Below are 18,276 nucleotides of genomic sequence, written 5' to 3' on the forward strand. Positions count from 1 at the left end.
GATGCCCACTTGGGCCCACCCTCTTCATACTCTCGCTCGAGCCGCTGCTGACAAGAATCATGAACAACGACCGCATTAGGGGCTTCCCACTAACGGGGGAGGCCACAATCAAAGTGCTCGCCTATGCGGACGATGTTTCGTTGTTTGTCCGTGACCCGGCAAGCTTACAGGCTTTCTGGGAGACGTTCGCACCCTACGCGGACGCCTCAGGCGCGCTCCTTAACATGGAGAAAAGCAAGGCCATCGCCTTTGGCGCCTTCCCCCGAGAGGCCCTGGGTGAGCTGCGCGCAGTGGACACCGTCAAGGTACTGGGCATCTACTTCTTTGGTGGCGGCGTGGCGGAAAAAACCTGGCAGCGAGCGTTGGAACGCGCACAAGTGGCGATAGAGCGCCTCAGCCCAAAAGGCATGTCTTTGCGCGAAAAAGCCCTGGCAGTGACAACCACCATTTGCGCCTTTGCGTATTACGCCAGTCGAGTCGCCGTGATGCCCGCTAAGACAGCTACAAGGCTGATGAAAATGATCGGTGCCTTCCTATGGGATGGCAAGCCCGCGCCCATACGCCGCACCCTCCTACACCTTTCGACGGACGAGGGTGGCCTCGGATTATCACACCCGCCCACTACTAGCAAAGTGCTCGCATTAAAAACGGCTAGGGCATTGTTCCAAACACCCGGATACGTAGGGAGGGACATCATGCGCTACTGGTGCAGCACAAACGCTGCCTTCCTGGATGCGGAGCGCCCCCTCACTCCTCTTGCGGAAGCTCCCTCGAGCTTTTACAAGGGCGCCGCAAACACTATGCGGATGCTTGTGAAAGACGCCTCCGAATGTGATATTGATAAAACCCCACCCGCTCGCATCGCGGAGGACATTGCGCGGCACCAGTTGACGCAGGAAGAATGCAGGCAGTCCCAAAAATGGCAACAAAACGCGCGCAGAGATGGGCGGAGAATGCCCAAACCGGTAGCAGACTTCTCGTGGAGGAAGAATTGGGACGTCCTACCAACTCGCCAGCGCCTACACAGGCTGGGCATCGTACCTTCCGCCCGCTGTCCCAATTGCCCCTCCATCGAAACCCTTACACACGCCCTGCACAAGTGCCCCGCAGCTAAGCCGGTGTGGCGGATAGTGGCGAGAGAGTTTCGCATCCGCCCTCCTCCAGCCCTCGCCAGGAACAGAGGCGCATTCGCCAAACTGGTGGTAGCGTGCACACTGTTCGTGCTTTGGAACCGGCGCTGCCTAGCCGAAGCTAGGCACAAACCAGTACGGGCAGCCTTCCCCGCGGTAGCCAAGATACGCTTGATGTTGTGGCACTATCTGTCAGAGGACCTCGAAACCAGCGGCGAGGAAAAATTCCTTCGCCGATGGCACACGAGGTTCTTCGTACTACAAAATGGCAAGCTGCGCCTCCCCATCACCCCCTTCTAACCCTCTTCCACCAAACTGCCGCTCGGTATGGTGTTGACCCCTTAACCCACGTTTCTACTTTAAACTAGTATCTTCGTTTTTATTGTCCGCGTGCTTGTTTCACCCCTTGAGATTGTATAACCCTCTGTGTTTTGCAAGAGTCTTTTTTGTTTAGCCACAATACACACTGTGCTTGTGCAATTTCTCAACACATGTGTAGGCAACTGTGTGTTTGATCCCATGTTTCTGTATCATTATTATTATTATAATTATTTTTTTTCTCTTAAATGAATGCACATGTTAATCTTGCATGGTAAACACCTCTTGAAATGGTGTATAAGGCTGTAACCTGGAAAATGTACTTTGCTGCTACTGCGTGATTTCAACCCATGTCGCGGTACCTCTCATGTTATTTTGTGACCCTGAGCCTATTGTCCATTTGTGTTGTAGCCCCTCGGTGAAGGGCAACGTGTGACTCGTTAATAAAATTTCCCTTTGTGTAGCATCTGTTCTTATCAGCTTAATATCTGATACGGATCCTATTTGGATCCAAGATATTAAACTTATTTTTGTGATGCGGCGGAGTGCTTGAAGCTTGCTTCACCTCCGCCACGGGTTGGCCCGGTATTGCACTACCTCCGGGATCGGCCCACTCACCCCCTGCGGGGTGAGTTCGACAATAAATTCAATGATAGAAGGAGTGTTCGGATTTACCCATGATACCGGGGTAAACGGCTTGGGTGCGTCGAGTGTCCGAGACGGTGGCGGCACGCCGCCCCGGCTGACGCGGTATTCGCGTGCAGGGAGTGCGCTAGCTGTGTTTACACTTACGATTGCTCTGGGAAAATAAATGTTTCCGTGTGTATTTCATATATGGAGGGTCTCTTTTATTTTGTTATGTTCACACGTACATACTCAAGTTTCTTATTTTTTTTAACGTTCCTACTCATATTAATAAAACTATTGAGGAAATTATCATTACTGTTTCGGAGGAAAGCTAGAAGTGTGTATACGATGTGTATGCATGTGCGATGTGTATGTATGTATGTGTGTAGAAGTGTGTATGTATGTGCCAAGCTATTTCCGCTTTTCGAATTCACCCGTTTCGCAACGAAAAATAAAAAAAGCCTCTAGAAAATGGGGTTTGGTTGGTGTTTCTGTTTACAGTTGCAGTGGCAAGCGAAGGCATTTTTATTTCACATCTTCACGCGGCGTCTGAACCTGAAGACGCGTGCTCTCGCCACGTCTACGCATCTACACTATTCCCCATCACAAATTAAAATCGCAAAGAACGCCACAGGACCCACTCCGCACACACCTGCTGTACGGTGGAGCGGCAAAGCCCCGATGTGCTTTTCCTATGTCCACTGACCTTTGGGGTTTGACGTCCCAAAACCACCATATGATTATGGGAAAATTTCGACCACCTGGGGTTCTTTCACGTGCACCCTAATCTGAGCACAGGGAAATGCAGCCGCCGCGGCCGGGATTCGATCCCACCACCTGCGGGTCAGCAGCCGAGTACCTTACGGCCATCAGACCACCACGGCGGGCATCGCCTTGTTGATCAAACACTTCATTTCTGAACACCATCTCATACCAGCTCATCCACCGTTGGCTCTCGTTAATTACAACGAACATCCTCGCACGCTCACCTCAATGGAATTGCCAGTTGCTGGAAGTTCCAAGAAAATTGCGCACTAGACGTTCGGACGCACCACGCACGTACCTGAAGCGACGTGGACCCCAGGACGCGTGAGATCACGCCCCGGGCGCGCTTTGCCTCCGTACCCACTCGTCACTCCTCACAGCTTCACTAAGCCGAGTATGTAGAAGTCGAAGAAGCAGAACAACAAACCAGCCAATCCCCCACAGTGGGTGTGAGCCACAAGTGAAGGTCAACAAAAACAAGCAACACCAGCGAGCGCAGTGACGAAGCTATCGTAATGGGGCGAAATAATCCACGAATATGGCTGCACGTTGACGCACGGTCGCATTTGTGCAACCACCCGTGTCTCCCGAAGACCGTCTGTCGCGCGTCTTCGACGAAAAGCGCAGGCGAGTACTTCTCCACTGATTTCCGCGACCACTTCACGACCGCCTTCGGCCGCCTCATGTCCGTCCGGCACGATCGACGGAGCGCCGCACCAGCGCCTCGTACACGCCACCATAGCACTCCTACCCCTCGGAATCAGCAAAACTCGGACGTTTTCGACCACGACAGACAGAACCTGCCGGCCCGTTGAACGCTTGAACGACATCGCAGCGTCAAGTCGCACACTCACGTTCCGTCACCCTCTGCCACATGATCCTTCATTCACCGGCTTCACAACCCACGCGGTAGACGTTTCGCACGCATTCCCGGGTCTGCCTTTCACGGCAGGACCTTCGTCGACCTCGGTGCGGTGTTCCGCCACGTCGGAACTTGCAAGGCATATGTTGAGCGTGCTGAAGCAGCCAAAGGCACCACCTTTTTGCCGATGATTGTGGGCGTCGTTGCAGAGGCGTTGCTTGGGCAGCCGGCGTAGAAGCCATGTTGGATGGGTGACGTATTCACATTTTGCACAGTCATTTTTTTTTTTTCCCTTCCTTCCAGACTTTGGTGCTCGAGTTGGACATGTACACTATGCATCAGTTTTTAAAACAAATGCTGTAGCATCCCTCGCGACATGCCTGATAATGTTCGCCAGCAAGCATTTGGTGTGACGTCATGGGCGCATAGAGAGTACGCATGCAAGCAAGCACGCGTGGCTTCGACCTCTGGGAAAAAGAAGGTTTCAGTTTTAACATGTTTGTAAGCGAAACTAGAAACTTCAAGCGGACTGGGGATAAAAGCAATGCCGTGAAGCCAGCGCTGCCGCTGTCGGTGCACAATGCTGGTTGTGCATGGGTGGACGTCGGAATTGCTTTGCTACTGTTTGCCCGGCTTTTGGCCAGAACTAAGTACGAGGTGTGAAAGAATGGATTTTAATTACGTGCTAATGAATTGCATCGCTTCTCGGCCTTTTGGCTAAGATCTGTTCTTATCAGCTTAATATCTGATACGGATCCTATTTGGATCCAAGATATTAAACTTATTTTTGTGATGCGGCGGAGTGCTTGAAGCTTGCTTCACCTCCGCCACGGGTTGGCCCGGTATTGCACTACCTCCGGGATCGGCCCACTCACCCCCTGCGGGGTGAGTTCGACAATAAATTCAATGATAGAAGGAGTGTTCGGATTTACCCATGATACCGGGGTAAACGGCTTGGGTGCGTCGAGTGTCCGAGACGGTGGCGGCACGCCGCCCCGGCTGACGCGGTATTCGCGTGCAGGGAGTGCGCTAGCTGTGTTTACACTTACGATTGCTCTGGGAAAATAAATGTTTCCGTGTGTATTTCATATATGGAGGGTCTCTTTTATTTTGTTATGTTCACACGTACATACTCAAGTTTCTTATTTTTTTTAACGTTCCTACTCATATTAATAAAACTATTGAGGAAATTATCATTACTGTTTCGGAGGAAAGCTAGAAGTGTGTATACGATGTGTATGCATGTGCGATGTGTATGTATGTATGTGTGTAGAAGTGTGTATGTATGTGCCAAGCTATTTCCGCTTTTCGAATTCACCCGTTTCGCAACGAAAAATAAAAAAAGCCTCTAGAAAATGGGGTTTGGTTGGTGTTTCTGTTTACAGTTGCAGTGGCAAGCGAAGGCATTTTTATTTCACATCTTCACGCGGCGTCTGAACCTGAAGACGCGTGCTCTCGCCACGTCTACGCATCTACACTATTCCCCATCACAAATTAAAATCGCAAAGAACGCCACAGGACCCACTCCGCACACACCTGCTGTACGGTGGAGCGGCAAAGCCCCGATGTGCTTTTCCTATGTCCACTGACCTTTGGGGTTTGACGTCCCAAAACCACCATATGATTATGGGAAAATTTCGACCACCTGGGGTTCTTTCACGTGCACCCTAATCTGAGCACAGGGAAATGCAGCCGCCGCGGCCGGGATTCGATCCCACCACCTGCGGGTCAGCAGCCGAGTACCTTACGGCCATCAGACCACCACGGCGGGCATCGCCTTGTTGATCAAACACTTCATTTCTGAACACCATCTCATACCAGCTCATCCACCGTTGGCTCTCGTTAATTACAACGAACATCCTCGCACGCTCACCTCAATGGAATTGCCAGTTGCTGGAAGTTCCAAGAAAATTGCGCACTAGACGTTCGGACGCACCACGCACGTACCTGAAGCGACGTGGACCCCAGGACGCGTGAGATCACGCCCCGGGCGCGCTTTGCCTCCGTACCCACTCGTCACTCCTCACAGCTTCACTAAGCCGAGTATGTAGAAGTCGAAGAAGCAGAACAACAAACCAGCCAATCCCCCACAGTGGGTGTGAGCCACAAGTGAAGGTCAACAAAAACAAGCAACACCAGCGAGCGCAGTGACGAAGCTATCGTAATGGGGCGAAATAATCCACGAATATGGCTGCACGTTGACGCACGGTCGCATTTGTGCAACCACCCGTGTCTCCCGAAGACCGTCTGTCGCGCGTCTTCGACGAAAAGCGCAGGCGAGTACTTCTCCACTGATTTCCGCGACCACTTCACGACCGCCTTCGGCCGCCTCATGTCCGTCCGGCACGATCGACGGAGCGCCGCACCAGCGCCTCGTACACGCCACCATAGCACTCCTACCCCTCGGAATCAGCAAAACTCGGACGTTTTCGACCACGACAGACAGAACCTGCCGGCCCGTTGAACGCTTGAACGACATCGCAGCGTCAAGTCGCACACTCACGTTCCGTCACCCTCTGCCACATGATCCTTCATTCACCGGCTTCACAACCCACGCGGTAGACGTTTCGCACGCATTCCCGGGTCTGCCTTTCACGGCAGGACCTTCGTCGACCTCGGTGCGGTGTTCCGCCACGTCGGAACTTGCAAGGCATATGTTGAGCGTGCTGAAGCAGCCAAAGGCACCACCTTTTTGCCGATGATTGTGGGCGTCGTTGCAGAGGCGTTGCTTGGGCAGCCGGCGTAGAAGCCATGTTGGATGGGTGACGTATTCACATTTTGCACAGTCATTTTTTTTTTTCCCTTCCTTCCAGACTTTGGTGCTCGAGTTGGACATGTACACTATGCATCAGTTTTTAAAACAAATGCTGTAGCATCCCTCGCGACATGCCTGATAATGTTCGCCAGCAAGCATTTGGTGTGACGTCATGGGCGCATAGAGAGTACGCATGCAAGCAAGCACGCGTGGCTTCGACCTCTGGGAAAAAGAAGGTTTCAGTTTTAACATGTTTGTAAGCGAAACTAGAAACTTCAAGCGGACTGGGGATAAAAGCAATGCCGTGAAGCCAGCGCTGCCGCTGTCGGTGCACAATGCTGGTTGTGCATGGGTGGACGTCGGAATTGCTTTGCTACTGTTTGCCCGGCTTTTGGCCAGAACTAAGTACGAGGTGTGAAAGAATGGATTTTAATTACGTGCTAATGAATTGCATCGCTTCTCGGCCTTTTGGCTAAGATCTGTTCTTATCAGCTTAATATCTGATACGGATCCTATTTGGATCCAAGATATTAAACTTATTTTTGTGATGCGGCGGAGTGCTTGAAGCTTGCTTCACCTCCGCCACGGGTTGGCCCGGTATTGCACTACCTCCGGGATCGGCCCACTCACCCCCTGCGGGGTGAGTTCGACAATAAATTCAATGATAGAAGGAGTGTTCGGATTTACCCATGATACCGGGGTAAACGGCTTGGGTGCGTCGAGTGTCCGAGACGGTGGCGGCACGCCGCCCCGGCTGACGCGGTATTCGCGTGCAGGGAGTGCGCTAGCTGTGTTTACACTTACGATTGCTCTGGGAAAATAAATGTTTCCGTGTGTATTTCATATATGGAGGGTCTCTTTTATTTTGTTATGTTCACACGTACATACTCAAGTTTCTTATTTTTTTTAACGTTCCTACTCATATTAATAAAACTATTGAGGAAATTATCATTACTGTTTCGGAGGAAAGCTAGAAGTGTGTATACGATGTGTATGCATGTGCGATGTGTATGTATGTATGTGTGTAGAAGTGTGTATGTATGTGCCAAGCTATTTCCGCTTTTCGAATTCACCCGTTTCGCAACGAAAAATAAAAAAAGCCTCTAGAAAATGGGGTTTGGTTGGTGTTTCTGTTTACAGTTGCAGTGGCAAGCGAAGGCATTTTTATTTCACATCTTCACGCGGCGTCTGAACCTGAAGACGCGTGCTCTCGCCACGTCTACGCATCTACACTATTCCCCATCACAAATTAAAATCGCAAAGAACGCCACAGGACCCACTCCGCACACACCTGCTGTACGGTGGAGCGGCAAAGCCCCGATGTGCTTTTCCTATGTCCACTGACCTTTGGGGTTTGACGTCCCAAAACCACCATATGATTATGGGAAAATTTCGACCACCTGGGGTTCTTTCACGTGCACCCTAATCTGAGCACAGGGAAATGCAGCCGCCGCGGCCGGGATTCGATCCCACCACCTGCGGGTCAGCAGCCGAGTACCTTACGGCCATCAGACCACCACGGCGGGCATCGCCTTGTTGATCAAACACTTCATTTCTGAACACCATCTCATACCAGCTCATCCACCGTTGGCTCTCGTTAATTACAACGAACATCCTCGCACGCTCACCTCAATGGAATTGCCAGTTGCTGGAAGTTCCAAGAAAATTGCGCACTAGACGTTCGGACGCACCACGCACGTACCTGAAGCGACGTGGACCCCAGGACGCGTGAGATCACGCCCCGGGCGCGCTTTGCCTCCGTACCCACTCGTCACTCCTCACAGCTTCACTAAGCCGAGTATGTAGAAGTCGAAGAAGCAGAACAACAAACCAGCCAATCCCCCACAGTGGGTGTGAGCCACAAGTGAAGGTCAACAAAAACAAGCAACACCAGCGAGCGCAGTGACGAAGCTATCGTAATGGGGCGAAATAATCCACGAATATGGCTGCACGTTGACGCACGGTCGCATTTGTGCAACCACCCGTGTCTCCCGAAGACCGTCTGTCGCGCGTCTTCGACGAAAAGCGCAGGCGAGTACTTCTCCACTGATTTCCGCGACCACTTCACGACCGCCTTCGGCCGCCTCATGTCCGTCCGGCACGATCGACGGAGCGCCGCACCAGCGCCTCGTACACGCCACCATAGCACTCCTACCCCTCGGAATCAGCAAAACTCGGACGTTTTCGACCACGACAGACAGAACCTGCCGGCCCGTTGAACGCTTGAACGACATCGCAGCGTCAAGTCGCACACTCACGTTCCGTCACCCTCTGCCACATGATCCTTCATTCACCGGCTTCACAACCCACGCGGTAGACGTTTCGCACGCATTCCCGGGTCTGCCTTTCACGGCAGGACCTTCGTCGACCTCGGTGCGGTGTTCCGCCACGTCGGAACTTGCAAGGCATATGTTGAGCGTGCTGAAGCAGCCAAAGGCACCACCTTTTTGCCGATGATTGTGGGCGTCGTTGCAGAGGCGTTGCTTGGGCAGCCGGCGTAGAAGCCATGTTGGATGGGTGACGTATTCACATTTTGCACAGTCATTTTTTTTTTTTTCCTTCCTTCCAGACTTTGGTGCTCGAGTTGGACATGTACACTATGCATCAGTTTTTAAAACAAATGCTGTAGCATCCCTCGCGACATGCCTGATAATGTTCGCCAGCAAGCATTTGGTGTGACGTCATGGGCGCATAGAGAGTACGCATGCAAGCAAGCACGCGTGGCTTCGACCTCTGGGAAAAAGAAGGTTTCAGTTTTAACATGTTTGTAAGCGAAACTAGAAACTTCAAGCGGACTGGGGATAAAAGCAATGCCGTGAAGCCAGCGCTGCCGCTGTCGGTGCACAATGCTGGTTGTGCATGGGTGGACGTCGGAATTGCTTTGCTACTGTTTGCCCGGCTTTTGGCCAGAACTAAGTACGAGGTGTGAAAGAATGGATTTTAATTACGTGCTAATGAATTGCATCGCTTCTCGGCCTTTTGGCTAGACCAATTGTCGAGCTAGCCGTTTCTTTGCGCCCCGCGCGAGACCCAGGGTCACGTCCCGCCGACGTCGACCCCGGGGTTCAAGTCGCCAAAGTTAGTTTACGCGGCATCGCCGTCCTGCACGTGCGACCGCCGCCCCGAGCCTCGGACCTCCCTGTCCGGCGCCCACCCATCCCATGCCTGGTGAAGCAAGGCCCCCGGTCTACGCCTGCCGTCCCGGAGTCCTCCTGCTACCCACCCGGCGCCTCCTGTATCCGTGCGGCACCCGCCTCGGCTGAGCCGCAGTCCTACCAGTGTGCAGCTAGCCTGCACGATACTAGTCTCAACTAGCCACGCCTTCCTGGCAGCCAGCGGCAACGCGCACCAGAATGGCGTCAACGTCTGACCTCCCGGTGAGGGAGAATTGCTTTATGTTCACGGCGCCCGAAGGCGACGTATCGATAGATGATCTAATTGATGCCATAGAACTAGTGACTGGGGATGACAGTGTATTTGTTCTACAGCACATGGGCGGGGCTAGGTTCCTCGTCTGTACGCGCAACGCCAGTCAGGCGACAAGGTTAATGGTGGCGGAAGGCTTCCGTGTTAATGGCGAAAACGTACCGGTTGAGGCCGTAGGGCCGCCGGTCACGTACGTAAATGCCTACCGGTACCCCGCCTACTTGTCTGACGAGGTACTTAGCAACGCCCTAGCTCAGTATGGCAAAGTGAGGGGCATATCGTTTGCCACTGTGGCCACTCGTCAAAACAAGCTCAACGGGGTAAGAGTTATTAAGATTGAGATGAGCAAACCGGTGCCAAACTTTGCGACCATCGCAGGGCACCGCGTAATGTTCGAGTATCGCGGCATGAGGCGAGTTTGTGCACGATGCGGCGAAGTGGGCCACATGGCGACGGTATGCTCCGCTCCTTTTTGTAAACGGTGCGGAACTTTTGGCCATGACACCGAGGGCTGTACTAGTGAATGTAAGCGTTGTGGGGGTCACCACGGGACGAGGGAATGTTTTCGAAGGCGATCATACGCGTCGGCCGCCCGCGGGTTCCCCCCTGCTCCGGATCACGCGTCTAGCCCCGGCCAACCTGGCGGCTCTTTATCGCCTCGCTTAGACAAGGCATCCCCACGCCTCCAGGTGCTTACGCCCAAGATCACGCCCCGTGCGACAGTGAGAGACGCAGGCGAGCACCCCACGAACATCGACCCGCCTACAGGCAGCAGCGAGGCCGATTCACTCGCCAGCGAGAGAGAGGGGCGGGAGGCGAGTGAGGAGGTTACTACTGCCTCTTCTGAGACGGAGCCCAGTCCCTCCGATACAGCTTCGGCGCAGTCCTCCTCCGCTTCACCGCAGGCACTCCCATCGGACCAGGACGACTGCGAATCTCTGCCATCAGCACAGAGGGTGCCGGCTGACGCCACCGAACGGGGAAGCGCTCTCCCTTCTGTGCCGTTAACACCGGCCAATGTGCTCGCACTGGTGACTTCGGAGGACCTGGAAGCGCGTACCCATGACTCCGCCCGGGACGAACTGCCCATAACGAGCAAGGGGTACTACGTGCTGCCCGAGGACGTCGAGCGCAACAACACCGCCTCGACTTGCCCCTCCCCTGCTCAATTCAGTCGGTTAAGCCGGAAATCCGACGCAAAGGCGGGCCAGCCGCATCCTGGCCTCGAGCAGCGGTCACGCTCGCGCTCGCGCTCGCGAAGACGCCCTGACGATGAGAGACGGGCGGCTGACGAGAGGACCTCTAGCAAGGACGCCCGGCAGCGCAGATCAGAGCTGGTTGGCCGAAGCAGCGACAGCGATGTCCCGCCACACCCGAAGTCCCAGAAGCTTGAGCAAGCGGGAGGGGGCAACGGGAGCCGCCGCCCAAGTCCCGAGAAGGCTACCAGAAGAAAGTAGCGGCGCGCCTGCTGCGACGGCTTCGTCGCCTTCCGCTCTCCTGCCTTCCCCTCACACTCCGCTCTCCCGCCTCCCCTCGCCCTCCGCTGTCCCGCTCTTACCTGGCTGGGCCCTTTCCCCTCCAATGCAGCACCCTCCTCGCTCCCCTTCGCCCGCGCTCCGCTGATGCCGAACTCGCCTGGTTATCGCGCCCTTCACCCTTCCTCCTCCCCCCAAGCGAGATACGGCGCTCCAACTGACGGATTATGGCCACGCTGCGGTTCGCGACATTAAACATTCGCGGCTTTCGCGACAGAAATAAACAGGCTGCTGTGGTGACGTTCGCCCGATCTAAGGGCATCGACCTCCTCTTTCTTCAGGAGACCAATTTCCGCTCCCCGCTTGATGTTACCTTATTCAGGCGCAACTGCCAAGTTGACGGCTTTTTTTCTTTAACATCCGCGAGGGCTTGCGGCGTTGGTGTCGTGTTCGTCACGGACAGGTTCCGACGAAAGTCGCATTGTATTTTTGGAGCGAACGGGCGCACGCTTGTGCTCGACGTCTTCGTCGACGGGTCCAGGGTGCGCTTTGTTAACGTTTATGCGCCGGTGACCAGATCGGACACAAATACCTACTTTAAGGAGCTGCACGGCTACCTGCTGGAGCCCGTCCCTTATGTCGTTCTCGGAGACTTTAACTGTGTCGTGGACTCCACAAGAGACATCCGGGGCCCGGGTCAAGGGGGCTCGACCTACCACGCCAAAGAGCTGGTGAAGATCCTCCGGCACCTGCGGCTCACGGACGCATGGGTACACGCACACGGCAACGAGTTCGTCCCCACTCGAACCTCGCGGACCACGGCCAGCAGACTCGACCGAGCCTACGTCCCCGAACGCCTTGTCCAATCCATCATGGCGTGCGAAGTCCTCGCCCTCCCCGAAGGGCTCTCGGACAGAACGGATCACCTCCCGTTGGTAACAACGGTGAGGGGGACACCTGGCTATAACCAGAGAAACGAAGCCTGGCGCCTCGATCCGGCACTCATCCAAGATCGTACGAGTGCTCCGAGAATATCCGCGTATTTGGAAGAGACGATTGAGGCTACCCCCTGCACTAGCCCGGCTGTATGGGACGACTTGAAAGCGAGATGGAGAACATTCCTGCAAGAAGAAGGCAGCGTGAGGAAGAAGCGCATCACAAGACAAATGAACGAGATACTCCGCCGCATGCGGATAGTACAGAGCGCGGACAACCTCACGGCATGCACGCGCGACTACCTCCACTCGCTGCAAGTTCAGCACGATCGTCTCTTCCGGGAATACGTGTGCAACCCACGCGAACAAGGGACCCCTGTGGGGGAACCAGCGGGACCAGCTTTAACTGAAGCACGAGGAAACGGATCCCTGCGAATCGTAGAGGTGCAACGTCCCGATGGCAGCCTCACCTCGGACCCCACCGAGATCGAAACGGTGTTTCGAGAATACTTTGAGACCGTCTTCCGCGAGCCGGACTCGTGCGGCCCTTCTCCAGAGGCAACTCTCATGGACAGTCTGTGTTCGCACCTGCCTCGACTTGCCGAGGACGAGTGCACAGTCTTGTGCGGTGCAGCAACGGAGGAGGAACTCCGCACAGCCATCCGAGCCATGCCGCCGAATTCGGCTCCGGGTACTGATGGCCTCACGGCCAGTTTCTACGTGACCTTCTTCGATGTCCTGTGTGCCCCACTCCTGGCCATGGTAAACGCGGTCCTTCAGCAGCACATAAAACCTGACTCTTTTAGCACAGGGCGCATCGCCCTTATCCTCAAGGACGGTGCACCTTCAAGCGAACTGTCATCATGGCGCCCGATCTCCCTACTCAATGTAGACTACAAGATCGTGGCGTCCATACTCAACACCAGACTGAGGACTTTCTTGCCAGATCTGATTGCCCCCCACCAGGCCTGCGCCGTGCCAGGCCGATCTATGTTTGCAAATCTTACGGCCACCAGAGACGTCTTCGAATACGCGGTCCTGAAGAGAGTCACGGGCGCCTTCCTGTCCCTCGACCAAGCCAAGGCGTTTGACAGGGTTAGGCACACGTACCTCTTTGAAGTGCTTCGCCGATTCGGGCTCCCGCAGGAGTTTGTGGCTGCCATCGAGCTCCTGTACTCTGACCTGCGCAGTTGCGTCGCGGTGAACGGCAGGACGACGGCCTTTTTTCGGTACACGAGAGGCATCAGGCAAGGGTGCCCCTTGGGCCCAACGTTGTTCGCGCTCTCGATCGAGCCCCTACTGACAACCTTGGCCAGTGACGAGTGCATCCGAGGCCTGCCAATGACCGGTACCGAAGAGATCAGAGTCTTGGCGTTTGCCGATGACATATCCCTCTTCGTCAAGGACGCGCGAAGCCTCGACCGCTTTCGCAGCGTATTCAAGCTGTACGCCAAGACGTCAGGAGCCGAGCTAAACGAGAGGAAAAGCCGAGCCCTGCTCTTCGGTCCGTTTCCTCCTGAAGCGTTGGGCGATATAGAACCGGTCAGCACTGTAAAAGTCCTCGGTGTCTATTTTACCCGAGAAGGCATCGACGCTTCAACCTGGGTGCGCGTCATAGACAGGGCTGCACAGCTTACCGAGCGCGCAAAACTGCTCAGCATGACCCTTCATCAAAAGGCTGTGGTTATGAAGACAAGCGTTTTTGCTTTGGCCTCCTATGTGAGCAGGGTGACGGTGATGCCGGCGCGGGTGGCTACTCGACTCGGCATGTTAGCGAATGAACTTCTGTGGGGCAGGACGCCACCCCCTGTAAAACGAACCCTCCTCCAGCTGGAGGTGAAGCAGGGAGGACTAGGCCTTCCGCACGCGCTCACCTCGAGCAAAGTGCTCGCTTTGAAGACGGCTCGCAAGGTGGCGCAAGCAGGCGACTATGTCGGGAGAGGCCTGCTGCTCTATTTGAGCGGCCCGACAAACAGTTGGCTGGATGCCGGTCGACACTCCGGCCCGCACGCCGAATCGCCCTCGCTCTTTTACAAGGCGGCAGCAGCGACGGCACGCATGCTGCACAAGGAACTACCGAATTGCGACCCCGACGCGGAGCAGCCGGCCCGCATAGTGGAGGCACTCACGGCAAGCCAGCTGAGCGACGAGGACCGGCAACGAGCGGAGCAGGCTAGGCGCGACCTTTCCCTGCTGCATAGCCTGCTGCCAGCTGAAATTCAGGATTTTCTTTGGAAGAAGGCGTGGGAGGTCCTCCCCACCAGACACCGCTTGAAGCGGCTAGGCATTGTGCCCGACGACCGTTGCCCAAACTGCCGGGAACCAGAAACGCAAAAGCACGCCTTGCTTGAATGTTCGTCCGCTCGGCCTGTCTGGCGTATGGTTGCGCACTGCTTTGGAATCCGCCCCCCACCAGGTCATAAACGCAACAAGGGAGCGTTTGCACGGCTCGTGACCGCCTGCACCCTTTTTGTAGTGTGGCAACGTCGCTCGCTCGCGGAAGCGCGGCGACAGCCGGTTCGGGCGGCGCCCCCAACCGTCGCGCGTATAAGAAGGCTAGTGTGGGAGCTCCTCTCCCGGGAACTCGAGGCCAGCGGAGAGGAGATGTTTCTCCGCCGCTGGCACACGAAATTCTTCTTCGTGAGAGAGGGCAAGCTGGTCGCACCAATCGTCAGCTACTAACCGCTCTCGGTTTTGGGCGTCGCTACACTCAAGAGCGACACGTATATGGCTCCCAAACATGGTGACCCCCCCTCGCCACTCTCCCCAGACACACCATTCTAACGCCTGTGTTCATGAAGAGATTTGTATCCTGGTGATGAAGCTTTCGTGACGTTGTGTAGCGCCGCTGGCCCCGCTGGTAGGCATCAAGACATTGCTGTTCACTGTATTTATGTAAATAACCCCCCCCTGTTTCTGCCACAGAGCTTTGTTAAGTGTATGAGTATATACACTGAGAATTCCTTTTGGTACCCGCCTCTCAGTTTGATGCTTGTAAATATGATACGCATGTATATATGTATATAGATACTGCACCTTCTCCTACCCTCCACCACCCCGTATACCACTTATGTTCAACACACCCATTCAAGGTGCTTTCTTTCCCAATTAATTTACGCTCACGATTGTAAACATGTACATACGTTACGCATCACATTTGTATTCCGTCCGCGTAAGTGTGCACCTGTGTACATATAACGCGTCACGAAACTGTATATGCATTTTCTGTGTAGAACATATCAATGTATCTGTTGTTTTCGTCTGGAGTTAAATAAACTTCCCTTTGTGTAGTATCTGTTCTTATCAGCTTAATATCTGATACGGATCCTATTTGGATCCAAGATATTAAACTTATTTTTGTGATGCGGCGGAGTGCTTGAAGCTTGCTTCACCTCCGCCACGGGTTGGCCCGGTATTGCACTACCTCCGGGATCGGCCCACTCACCCCCTGCGGGGTGAGTTCGACAACAAATTCAATGATAGAAGGAGTGTTCGGATTTACCCATGATACCGGGGTAAACGGCTTGGGTGCGTCGAGTGTCCGAGACGGTGGCGGCACGCCGCCCCGGCTGACGCGGTATTCGCGTGCAGGGAGTGCGCTAGCTGTGTTTACACTTACGATTGCTCTGGGAAAATAAATGTTTCCGTGTGTATTTCATATATGGAGGGTCTCTTTTATTTTGTTATGTTCACACGTACATACTCAAGTTTCTTATTTTTTTTAACGTTCCTACTCATATTAATAAAACTATTGAGGAAATTATCATTACTGTTTCGGAGGAAAGCTAGAAGTGTGTATACGATGTGTATGCATGTGCGATGTGTATGTATGTATGTGTGTAGAAGTGTGTATGTATGTGCCAAGCTATTTCCGCTTTTCGAATTCACCCGTTTCGCAACGAAAAATAAAAAAAGCCTCTAGAAAATGGGGTTTGGTTGGTGTTTCTGTTTACAGTTGCAGTGGCAAGCGAAGGCATTTTTATTTCACATCTTCACGCGGCGTCTGAACCTGAAGACGCGTGCTCTCGCCACGTCTACGCATCTACACTATTCCCCATCACAAATTAAAATCGCAAAGAACGCCACAGGACCCACTCCGCACACACCTGCTGTACGGTGGAGCGGCAAAGCCCCGATGTGCTTTTCCTATGTCCACTGACCTTTGGGGTTTGACGTCCCAAAACCACCATATGATTATGGGAAAATTTCGACCACCTGGGGTTCTTTCACGTGCACCCTAATCTGAGCACAGGGAAATGCAGCCGCCGCGGCCGGGATTCGATCCCACCACCTGCGGGTCAGCAGCCGAGTACCTTACGGCCATCAGACCACCACGGCGGGCATCGCCTTGTTGATCAAACACTTCATTTCTGAACACCATCTCATACCAGCTCATCCACCGTTGGCTCTCGTTAATTACAACGAACATCCTCGCACGCTCACCTCAATGGAATTGCCAGTTGCTGGAAGTTCCAAGAAAATTGCGCACTAGACGTTCGGACGCACCACGCACGTACCTGAAGCGACGTGGACCCCAGGACGCGTGAGATCACGCCCCGGGCGCGCTTTGCCTCCGTACCCACTCGTCACTCCTCACAGCTTCACTAAGCCGAGTATGTAGAAGTCGAAGAAGCAGAACAACAAACCAGCCAATCCCCCACAGTGGGTGTGAGCCACAAGTGAAGGTCAACAAAAACAAGCAACACCAGCAAGCGCAGTGACGAAGCTATCGTAATGGGGCGAAATAATCCACGAATATGGCTGCACGTTGACGCACGGTCGCATTTGTGCAACCACCCGTGTCTCCCGAAGACCGTCTGTCGCGCGTCTTCGACGAAAAGCGCAGGCGAGTACTTCTCCACTGATTTCCGCGACCACTTCACGACCGCCTTCGGCCGCCTCATGTCCGTCCGGCACGATCGACGGAGCGCCGCACCAGCGCCTCGTACACGCCACCATAGCACTCCTACCCCTCGGAATCAGCAAAACTCGGACGTTTTCGACCACGACAGACAGAACCTGCCGGCCCGTTGAACGCTTGAACGACATCGCAGCGTCAAGTCGCACACTCACGTTCCGTCACCCTCTGCCACATGATCCTTCATTCACCGGCTTCACAACCCACGCGGTAGACGTTTCGCACGCATTCCCGGGTCTGCCTTTCACGGCAGGACCTTCGTCGACCTCGGTGCGGTGTTCCGCCACGTCGGAACTTGCAAGGCATATGTTGAGCGTGCTGAAGCAGCCAAAGGCACCACCTTTTTGCCGATGATTGTGGGCGTCGTTGCAGAGGCGTTGCTTGGGCAGCCGGCGTAGAAGCCATGTTGGATGGGTGACGTATTCACATTTTGCACAGTCATTTTTTTTTTTTTCCTTCCTTCCAGACTTTGGTGCTCGAGTTGGACATGTACACTATGCATCAGTTTTTAAAACAAATGCTGTAGCATCCCTCGCGACATGCCTGATAATGTTCGCCAGCAAGCATTTGGTGTGACGTCATGGGCGCATAGAGAGTACGCATGCAAGCAAGCACGCGTGGCTTCGACCTCTGGGAAAAAGAAGGTTTCAGTTTTAACATGTTTGTAAGCGAAACTAGAAACTTCAAGCGGACTGGGGATAAAAGCAATGCCGTGAAGCCAGCGCTGCCGCTGTCGGTGCACAATGCTGGTTGTGCATGGGTGGACGTCGGAATTGCTTTGCTACTGTTTGCCCGGCTTTTGGCCAGAACTAAGTACGAGGTGTGAAAGAATGGATTTTAATTACGTGCTAATGAATTGCATCGCTTCTCGGCCTTTTGGCTAAGATCAAAGTGTCGAGTTAGCTGTTTTTTTACGAGCCCTCGCGCGAGTCCCGGGGTCACGTCACGTCGGCGTCGGCCCCCGGGCCCTCTCGGAGTTCGAGCCCCAGAACCAGTGCAAGCCCTTCGCCGCCGCAGCCTCGTGCACGCGGCTGCCACCCTTGGGTTTCGGGCCTTCCCGCCCGG

General features: G+C 54.3%; 4 pseudogenes; all 4 read left to right on the forward strand.

The window, feature by feature from the left end:
- The first annotated feature begins 1,898 nt into the window (after nt 1-1,898).
- Nucleotides 1,899-2,067, forward strand: LOC142766246 (U2 spliceosomal RNA; annotated as a pseudogene).
- Nucleotides 2,068-4,399: 2,332 nt separating this feature from the next.
- Nucleotides 4,400-4,578, forward strand: LOC142766448 (U2 spliceosomal RNA; annotated as a pseudogene).
- Nucleotides 4,579-6,909: 2,331 nt separating this feature from the next.
- Nucleotides 6,910-7,088, forward strand: LOC142766459 (U2 spliceosomal RNA; annotated as a pseudogene).
- Nucleotides 7,089-15,570: 8,482 nt separating this feature from the next.
- On the forward strand, nt 15,571-15,739 carry LOC142766202 (U2 spliceosomal RNA; annotated as a pseudogene).
- The last annotated feature ends 2,537 nt before the right edge of the window (nt 15,740-18,276 follow it).

This window comes from Rhipicephalus microplus, chromosome 6 (assembly GCF_043290135.1).
Source record: "Rhipicephalus microplus isolate Deutch F79 chromosome 6, USDA_Rmic, whole genome shotgun sequence".
Classification (NCBI taxonomy): domain Eukaryota; kingdom Metazoa; phylum Arthropoda; class Arachnida; order Ixodida; family Ixodidae; genus Rhipicephalus; species Rhipicephalus microplus.